The sequence below is a fragment of the Arachis hypogaea genome, chromosome 14, assembly GCF_003086295.3.
Source record: "Arachis hypogaea cultivar Tifrunner chromosome 14, arahy.Tifrunner.gnm2.J5K5, whole genome shotgun sequence".
In the NCBI taxonomy this organism is placed as follows: Eukaryota; Viridiplantae; Streptophyta; class Magnoliopsida; order Fabales; family Fabaceae; genus Arachis; species Arachis hypogaea.
This window is the reverse complement of record NC_092049.1, coordinates 112,153,219-112,163,500: the sequence shown is the minus strand read 5'-3', so window position 1 is coordinate 112,163,500 and position 10,282 is coordinate 112,153,219. Positions and strand designations below refer to the sequence as shown.

Below are 10,282 nucleotides of genomic sequence, written 5' to 3'. Positions count from 1 at the left end.
AGCCATGCCTGACCCTTTGATTGGAGCTTTAGTCTAAAGAGCATAAGATTCCTGGAATTCATATTAAAAATTTTGGAATCCTTATTTTTGTTTTTCAAATAATTTTCGAAAAAATACAAAAAAAATTAGAAAATCATAAAAATCAAAAATATTTTTTATGTTTCTTGTTTGAGTCTTGAGTCATGTTATAAGTTTGGTGTTAATTGCATGTTCATCTTGCATTTTTCGAAAAAATTCATGTATTATTATTATTATTATTATTATTATTATTATTATTATTATTATTATTATTATTATTATTATTATTATTTTTTTTTTTTTTTTTTTTTTTTTTTTATTTTATTTTTTTTATTATTATTATTATTATTATTATTATTATTATTTTATTATTATTATTATTATTATTATTATTATTATTATTATTATTATTATTATTATTATTATTATTATTATTTTATTATTATTATTATTATTATTATTATTATTATTATTATTATTATTATTATTATTATTATTATTATTATTATTATTTTTTTTTTTTTTTTTTTTTTTTTTTTTTTTTTTTTTTTTTTTTTTTTATTATTATTATTATTATTATTATTATTATTATTATTATTATTATTATTATTATTATTATTATTTTATTATTATTATTATTTTTTTTTATTATTATTATTATTATTATTATTATTATTATTATTATTATTATTATTATTATTATTATTATTATTATTATTATTATTATTATTATTATTATCTGTGCCCTCTTCTTTGTCATATGAGCAGGAGCAAGGACAAGAATATTCTTGTTGAAGCAGATCCAGAACCTGAAAGGACTCTGAAGAGGAAACTAAGAGAAGCTAAATTACAACAATCCAGAGATAATCTTTCAGAAATTTTTGAACAGGAAGAGGAGATGGCAGCCGAAAATAATAATCATGCAAGGAGGATGCTTGGTGACTTTACTGCACCAAATTCCAATTTACATGGAAGAAGCGTCTCCATTCCTGCCATTGGAGCAAACAACTTTGAGCTGAAACCTCAGTTAGTTTCTCTGATGTAGCAGAACTGCAAGTTTCATGGACTTCCATCTGAAGATCCTTTTCAGTTCTTAACTAAATTCTTGCAGATATGTGATACTATTAAGACTAATGGAGTAGATCCTGAAGTCTACAGGCTCATGCTTTTCCCTTTTGCTGTAAGAGATAGAGCTAGAATATGGTTGGACTCTCAACCCAAAGACAGCCTGAACTCTTGGGATAAGCTGGTCACGGCTTTCTTAGCCAAGTTCTTTCCTCCTCAAAAGCTGAGCAAGCTTAGAGTGGATGTTCAAACCTTCAAACAAAAAGATGGTGAATCCCTCTATGAAGCTTGGGAAAGATACAAACAGTTGACCAAAAAGTGTCATTCTGACATGCTTTCAGAATGGACCATCCTGGATATATTCTATGATGGTTTATCTGAGCTATCAAAGATGTCATTGGATACTTCTGCAGGTGGATCCATTCACCTAAAGAAAACGCCTGCAGAAGCTCAAGAATTCATTGACATGGTTGCTAATAACCAGTTTATGTACACTTCTGAAAGGAATCCTGTGAGTAATGGGACGCCTATGAAGAAGGGAGTTCTTGAAATTGATACTCTGAATGCCATACTGGCTCAGAATAAAATATTGACTTAGCAAGTCAATATGATTTCTCAGAGTCTGACTGGAATGCAAGCTGCATCCAACAGTACTCAAGAGGCTTCTTATGAAGAAGAAGCTTATGATCCTGAGAACCCTGCAATAGCAGAGGTAAATTACATGGGTGAACCATATGGAAACACCTATAATCCATCATGGAGAAATCATCCAAATCTCTCATGGAAGGATCAAAGGCCTCAACAAGGCTTTAATAATGGTGGAAGAAACAGGTTTAGCAATAGCAAGCCTTTTCCATCATCCACTCAGCAACAGACAGAGAATTCTGAGCAGAATCCATCTAGCTTAGCAAATTTAGTCTCTGATCTATCTAAGGCCACTGTGAGTTTCATGAATGAAACAAGGTCTTCCATTAGAAATTTGGAAGCACAAGTGGGCCAGCTGAGTAAAAGGATCACTGAAATCCCTCCTAGTACTCTCCCAAGCAATACAAAAGAGAATCCAAAAGGAGAGTGCAAGGCCATTGAATTAATTACCATGGCCGAACCCACAAGAGAGGAGAAGGACGTGAATCGCAAGGAGGAAGACCTCCTGGGACGTCCAGTGATCAATAAGGAGCTTCCCTCTAAGGAACCTAAGGAATCTGAGACTCATCTAAAGACCATAGAGATTCCATTGAACCTCCTTATGCCATTCATGAGCTCTGATGAGTATTCCTCTTCTGAAGAGAATGAGGATGTTACTGAAGAGCAAGCTGCCAAGTTCCTTGGTGCAATCATGAAGCTAAATGCCAAATTATTTGGTATTGAAACTTGGGAAGATGAACCTCCCTTATTCACCAATGAACTAAGTGATCTGGATTAACTGACATTGCCTCAGAAGAGACAGGATCCTGGAAAGTTCATAATACCTTGTACCATAGGCACCATGATCTTTAAGACTCTGTGTAACCTTGGTTCAGGGATAAACCTCATGCCCCTCTCTGTAATAGAGAAACTGGGAATCTATGGGGTGCAAGCTACTAAAATCTCATTAGAGATGGCAGACAATTCAAGAAAACAGGCTTATGGACAAGTAGAGGACGTGTTAGTAAAGGTTGAAGGCCTTTACATCCCTGCTGATTTCATAGTCCTGGATACTGGAAAGGAAGAGGATGAATCCATCATCCTAGGAAGACCTTTCCTAGCCACAGCAAGAGCTGTGATTGATGTGGACAGAGGAGAATTGATCCTTCAATTAAATAAGGACAACCTTGTGTTTACAACTCAAGGATCTCTCTCTGCATCCATGGAGAGGAAGCAGAAAAAAGCTTCTCTCAAAGCAGAGTCAACCAAAGCCCCCACAGTCAAACTCTAAGTTTGGTGTTGGGAGGCCACAACCAAACTCTAAGTTTGGTGTCAAACCCCCATATCCAAACTCTAAGTTTGGTGTTGGGAGGTCTCAACAAAGCTCTGCACATCTGTGAGGCTCCATGAGAGCCCACTGTCAAGCTATTGACATTAAAGAAGCGCTTGTTGGGAGGCAACCCAATGTTTATTTATCTAATTTTATTTTTGTTTTTCATGTTTTCTTAGGTTCATGATCATGTGGAGTCACAAAATAAACGAAAAATTTAGAAACAGAATCAAAAACAGCGGAAGAAAAATCACACCCTGGAGGAAGCACCTGCCTGGAGTTCAACGCCAGAATAGAGCATGGTTCTGGCGCTGAACGCCCAAAATGGGCAGTATCTGGGCGCTGAACGCCCAAAATGGGCATCATCTGGGCGCTGAACGCCAGAATTGCACCCTGGAGAGGAGCTGGCGCTGAACGCCCAGAACAAGCATAGTTCTGGCATTCAACGCCAGAAATGGGCAACAAATGGGCGTTGAACGCCCAAAATGGGCACCAACCTGACGCTGAACGCCCAGAGTTGTGTGCAAGGGCATTTCACATGCCTAATTTGGTGCAAGGTTGTAAATCCTTGAACACCTCAGGATCTGTGGACCCCACAGGATCATCTCAGGATCTGTGGACCCCACAGGATCCCCACCTACCTCCACTCACTCTCTTCTCTCTTCTCAATCATCCTCTATTCCCAATAAATACTCTTCCCCAAAACCCTTCACCTATCACCTCCATCTCTTTTCCCTATTAACCCTTCACCACTCACATCCACCCACCCTTCCCCATAAACCTACCCAATAAACCCCACCTACCTTCAAAATTCAAATCAATTTCCCACCCAAACCCACCCATATGGCCGAACCTTAACCCCCCCTCCCTTCCCTATATAAAGCCTTCCATTCTTCCTCATTTTCACACAACACCTCCCCCTCTTCTCCATCTTTTCTTCTTCTTCTTCATCTAATTCTTTATTTTCTTGCTCGAGGGCGAGCAATATTCTAAGTTTGGTGTGGTAAAAGCATAAGCTTTTTGTTTTTCCATTACCATTGATGGCACGTAAGACCGGAGAATCCTCTAGAAAAGGGAGAGGGAAGACAAAAGCTTCCACCTCCGAGTCATGGGAGATGGAAAGGTTGATCTCCAAAGCCCATCAAGACCACTTCTATGATGTTGTGGCCAAGAAGAAGGTGATCCCTGAGGTCCCTTTCAAACTCAAGAGGCGCAGGAAGCTTATCACTATGAGATCCCGGAGATGCCTCAAATGCATTTTCCTCCACAAAACTATTGGGAGCAAATCAACACCTCCCTAGGAGAATTAAGTTCCAACATGGGACAACTAAGGGTGGAACATCAAGAGCACTCCATCATCCTTCATGAAATAAGAGAAGATCAAAAAGCAATGAGGGAGGAGCAACAAAGACAAGGAAGAGACATAGAAGAGCTCAAGGACATCATTGGTTCCTCAAGAAGGAAACGCCACCATCACTAAGGTGGATTCAATCCTTGTTCTTATTTCTTCTGTTTTTGGTTTTCTATGTTATGTACTTATCTATGTTTGTGTCTTATTACATGATCATTAGTAGTTAGTAACTATGTCTTAAAGTTATGAATATCCTATGAATCTATCACCTCTCTTAAATGAAAACTGTTTTAATTCAAAAGAACAAGAAGTACATGAGTTTTGAATTTATCCTTGAACTAAGTTTAATTATATTGATGTGGTGACAATGCTTCTTGTTTTCTGAATGTATGCTTGAACAGTGCATATGTCTTTTGAAGTTGTTGTTCATGAATGTTAAATATGTTGGCTCTTGAAAGAATGATGACAAGGAGACATGTTATTTGATAATCTAAAAAATCATAAAAATGATTCTTGAAGCAAGAAAAAGCAGCAAAGAACAAAGCTTGCAGAAAAAAAAATAGCAAAAACAAATAGAAAGAAAAAGAAAAAGCAAGCAGAAAAAGCCAAAAGTTCTTAAAACCAAGAGGCAAGAGCAAAAAGCCAATAACCCTTAAAACCAAAAGGCAAGGGTAAATAAAAAGGATCCCAAGGCTTTGAGCATCAGTGGATAGGAGGGCCTAAAGGAATAAAATCCTGGCCTAAGCGGCTAAACCAAGCTGTCCCTTACCATGTGCTTGTGGCGTGAAGGTGTCAAGTGAAAACTTGAGACTGAGCGGTTAAAGTCAAGGTCCAAAGCAAAAAAAGAGTGTGCTTAAGAACCCTGGACATCTCTAATTGGGGACTTTAGCAAAGCTGAGTCACAATCTGAAAAGGTTCACCCAATTATGTGTCTGTGGCATTTATGTATCCGGTGGTAATACTGGAAAACAAAGTGCTTAGGGCCACGGCCAAGACTCATAAAATAGCTGTGTTCAAGAATCATCATACTGAACTAGGAGAGTCAATAACACTATCTGAACTCTGAGTTCCTATAGATGCCAATCATTCTGAACTTCAATGGATAAAGTGAGATGCCAAAACTATTCAAGAGGCAAAAAGCTACAAGTCCCGCTCATCTGATTGGAGCTATGTTTCATTGATAGTTTGGAATTTATAGTATATTCTCTTCTTTTTATCCTATTTGATTTTCAGTTGCTTGGGGACAAGCAACAATTTAAGTTTGGTGTTGTGATGAGCGGATAATTTATACGCTTTTTGGCATTGTTTTTAGTATGTTTTTAGTAGAATCTAGTTACTTTTAGGGATGTTTTCATTAGTTTTTATGTTAAATTCACATTTCTGGACTTTACTATGAGTTTGTGTGTTTTTTCTGTGATTTCAGGTATTTTCTGGCTGAAATTGTGGGACTTGAGCAAAAATCAGATTCAGAGGTTGAAGAAGGACTGCTGATGCTGTTGGATTCTGACCTCCCTGCACTCAAAATGGATTTTCTGGAGCTACAAAACTCAAAATGGCGCGCTTCCAATTGCGTTGGAAAGTAGACATCCAGGGATTTCCATCAATATATAATAGTCCATACTTTGCCCAAGTTTAGATGACGCAAACTGGCGTTCAACGCCAGCTCTCTGCCCAATTCTGGCGTCCAGCGCCAGAAACAAGCTGCAAAGTGGAGTTCAACGCCCAAACTGGCACAAAAGCTGGCGTTCAACTCCAAGAATGACCTCTCCACGTGTAGACTTCAAGCTCATCCCAAGCACACACCAAGTGGGCCCCGGAAGTGGATTTATGCATCAACTACTTACTTCTGTAAACCCTAGTAGCTAGTTTATTATAAATAGGACTTTTTACTATTGTATTAGATCTCTTTGATCAGTTGTATGCTATCTTAGATCACGTTTGAGGGCTGGCCTCTCGGCCATGCCTGAACCTTTCACTTATGTATTTTCAACGGTAGAGTTTGTACAATCCATAGATTAAGGTGTGGAGCTTTGCTGTTCCTCAAAGATTAATGCAAAGTACTACTGTCTTTCTATTCAATTCAACTTATTCCGATTCTAAGATATCCATTCGCACCCAAGAACATGATGAATGTGATGATTATGTGACACTCATCATCATTCTCCCTTATGAACGCGTGCCTAACAAACACTTCCGTTCTACATGCGAACAAGCTAGAATGAATATCTCTTGGATCTCTTAATCAGGATCTTCGTGGTATAAGTTAGAACCCATGGATGGCCATTCCTGAGGTCCGGAAAGTCTAAACCTTGTCTGTGGTATTCCGAGTAGGATCCGGGAAGGGATGGCTGTGATGTACTTCAAACTCGCGAGTGCTGGGCGTAGTGACAGACGCAAAAGGATAGTAAATCCTATTCCAATATGATCGGGAACCTCAGATGATTAGCCGTGCCGTGACAGAGCATTTGGACCATTTTCACAAGAGGAGGGGATTGTAGCCACTGACAACGGTGATGCCCTTGCATAAAGCTTGCCATGGAAAGGAGTAAGACTGATTGGATGAAGACAGCGGGAAAGCAGAGGTTCAGAGGGACGAAAGCATCTCCATATGCTTATCTGAAATTCTCACCAATGAATTACATAAGTATTTCTATCCTTATTTTAGTATTAATTTCAAAAACTCCATAATCAATTATTATCCGCCTGACTGAGATTTACAAGGTGACCATAGCTTGCTTCATACCAACAATCTCTGTGGGATCGACCCTTACTCACGTAAGGTTTATTACTTGGACGACCCAGTGCACTTGCTGGTTAGTTGTATCGAAGTTGTGACAAATTATGAATTGAGATTAGAGCACCAAGTTTTTGGAGCCATTACCAGAGATCACAATTTCGTGCACCACAGGGCTCACCCAGGGGCTATCAAAAATAGGATAGATAATCCCAGCCTCCAGTAACTTGGTGACCTCTTTCTGCACCACTTCCTTCATGGCTGGATTTAGCCGCCTCTGTGGTTGAACCACTGGCTTAGCATCATCCTCCAATAGGATCTTGTGCATGCATCTAGCTGGGCTTATGCCCTTAAGGTCACTTACGGACCACCCAAGAGCTGTCTTGTGTGTCCTTAGCACTTGAAGTAGCGCTTCCTCTTCCAGGGGATTTAAAGCAGAGCTTATGATCACCGGAAAAGTGTCACTTTCTCCCAGAAATGCATATTTCAGGGATGGTGGTAATGGTTTGAGCTCAGGTTTAGGAGGTTTTTTCCTCTTCCTGAGGAAGTTTCAGAGGCTCTTTCAATTCCTCTGAATCCTCTAGATCAGGCTGAACATCTTTAAAAATGTCCTCTAGCTCTGATTTGAGACTCTCAGTCATATTGACCTCTTCCACCAGGGAGTCAATAATATCAATGCTCAGGCAGTCGTCTGATGTATCTGGATATTGCATAGCTTTGACAACATTCAACTTAAATTCATCCTCATTGACTCTCAGGGTTATCTCCCCTTTTTGGACGTCAATGAGGGTTCGTCCAGTTGCTAGGAATGGTCTTCCTAGAATGAGAGTTGCACTCTTGTGCTCCTCCATTTCCAGCACTACAAAGTCAGTAGGGAAGGCAAATGGCCCAACCTTGACAATCATGTCCTCAATTATGCCTGATGGGTATTTAATGGAGCCATCAGCAAGTTGAAGACAGATCCAGGTTGGTTTGACCTCTTCAGTCAAGCCAAGCTTTCTGATAGTGGATGCAGGGATTAGGTTGATGCTTGCCCCAAGATCACATAAAGCTGTCTTGGTGCAATTACCCTCTAATATGCATGGTATCATAAAGCTCCCGGGATCTTTAAGCTTTTCTGGGAAGCTTTTCAGAATGACTGCACTGCATTCTTCAGTGAGGAGAACTCTTTCAGTTTCTCTCCAATCCCTCTTATGACTCAAGATATCTTTCATGAACTTGGCATAAGAGGGTATTTGCTCAAGTGCCTCTGCAAACGGAATCTTTATTTCAAGAGTCCTGAGATAGTCTGCAAAGCAGGCAAATTGCTTATCTTGCTCCTCTTGGTGGAGTTTTTGAGGATAAGGCATCTTGGCTTTGTATTCCTCAACCTTGGTTGCTGCAGGTTTATTTCCTATAGAAGTGGTTGGAGAAGCCTTTTTAGAGGGGTTGTTATCAGCACTTGTGTGTGTTTGATCCCTCACTGGCGTTTGAATGCCAGGGTTGGAAGCTTGATTGGCGTTGGACGCCAACTTCCTACCTGTTTCTGGCGTTTGAACGCCAGAAATGAGCTTCCATTGGGCGTTTGACGCAAGCTCCTTGCCTGTTCCTAGCGTTTGAACGCCAGAACTGCGTGTGGGTTGGGCGTATAACGCCAACCTTGCATCCTTTTCTGGTGTTTGAACGCCAGAGTTGTTCCTCTCTGGGCCCTTACTGTCCTCAGAGGGATTTTGGATAATATTTTGCTCATCCTCTGTCAGTTGTTCTTTTCTTGGCTTTCTGCTGCTCTGAAGTGAGGTATTTAATGTTTTTCCACTTCTTAATTGAACTGCCTAATAGTCTTCTGTTATCTGCTTTGATAACTGCTGTTTTGTCTGATTTAATTGTGCCTCCATATTTTTATTAGCATTTTTAGTGTCTTGTAGCATCTCCTTGAATTCTGCTAGCTGTTTTGTTAGAACGCATAATTGTTGATTGAGTTCAGCAACTTGTTCTGGAGGACCAAGTTCAGTAGACACTACTTTGGCTTCTTCTTTTATGGAGGACCCACTACTTATGTACAGATGCTGATTTCTAGCAACTATATCAATAAGCTCTTGAGCCTCTTCAATAGTTTTTCTCATGTGTATAGATCCACCAGCTGAGTGGTCTAGAGATATCTGAGCTCTTTCTGTAAGCCCATAGTAGAAGATGTCTAATTTCACCCATTCTGAAAACATTTCAGAGGGGCATTTCCTTAGCATCCCTCTGTACCTCTCCCAGGCATTATAAAGGGATTCATCATCCTCTTGTTTAAAGCCTTGGATGTCCAGCTTTAGCTGTGTCATCCTTTTTGGAGGAAAATATTGATTCAGGAATTTGTCTGATAACTGTTTCCATGTTCTAATGCTTGCTGTGGGTTGGTTATTTAACCACCTTTTAGCTTGATCTTTTACAGCAAACGGAAACAGTAACAGCCTGTATACATCCTGATCTACCTCATTGTCACGCACTGTGTCAGTAATTTGCAAGAACTGCACCAGAAACTCAGTAGGTTCTTCCTGTGGAAGACCGGAATACTGGAAATTTTGCTGCACCATGACAATGAGCTGAGGATTTAGCTCAAAACTGCTTGCTTTGATGGGAGGTATACAGATGCTACTCCCATATGCAGTAGTAATGGGGTTAGTATATGACCCCAGAGTCCTTCTGGACTGTTCATTTCCATGATAGAGAAAGGGAGATGATGCGGATTGCAAATAATTTTTTTTTTGAAAATCGAAATTACAATTAAAAAAATAAAATAAAATAAATGAAAAATTGACTATATTTTCGAAAATTAGAAGAAAAAGAAATAAAAGAAAATTGAAAACTAAATTAATTAATTAAAAAGATTTGAAAAAGATGTGTGTGAGGATTTTCGAAAAAAATGAAGAGAGAGAAATTGGTTAGGAAATTTTGAAAAAGATATGTCTTAAAATTAAAGATACTTGTAATAAAATAAAATAAAAAAAAGAAAAGATATAAAAAAGATTTGATTTTAAGATTTGAGATTAGAAAAGATAAGATAAGCTAGGTAAGAGAAGATAAGGAATTTAAATTTTAAATTTGAAAATTAAATTTTGAAATTTGAAATTTAAAAATTGAAATTTGAAAGTTGAAATTTGAAACTTGAATTTTGAATTTTCGAAAAAGTCAACAA

The 10,282-nt window shown here is 38.6% G+C and overlaps 1 non-coding gene across 1 annotated transcript; it reads right to left on the bottom strand.

The window, feature by feature from the left end:
* Positions 1–1,312: 1,312 nt before the first annotated feature.
* Positions 1,313–1,416, bottom strand: LOC112745829 (small nucleolar RNA R71). Its single transcript, XR_003173737.1, has one exon. It is a non-coding gene; the product is annotated as a small nucleolar RNA R71 (small nucleolar RNA).
* Positions 1,417–10,282: the final 8,866 nt, after the last annotated feature.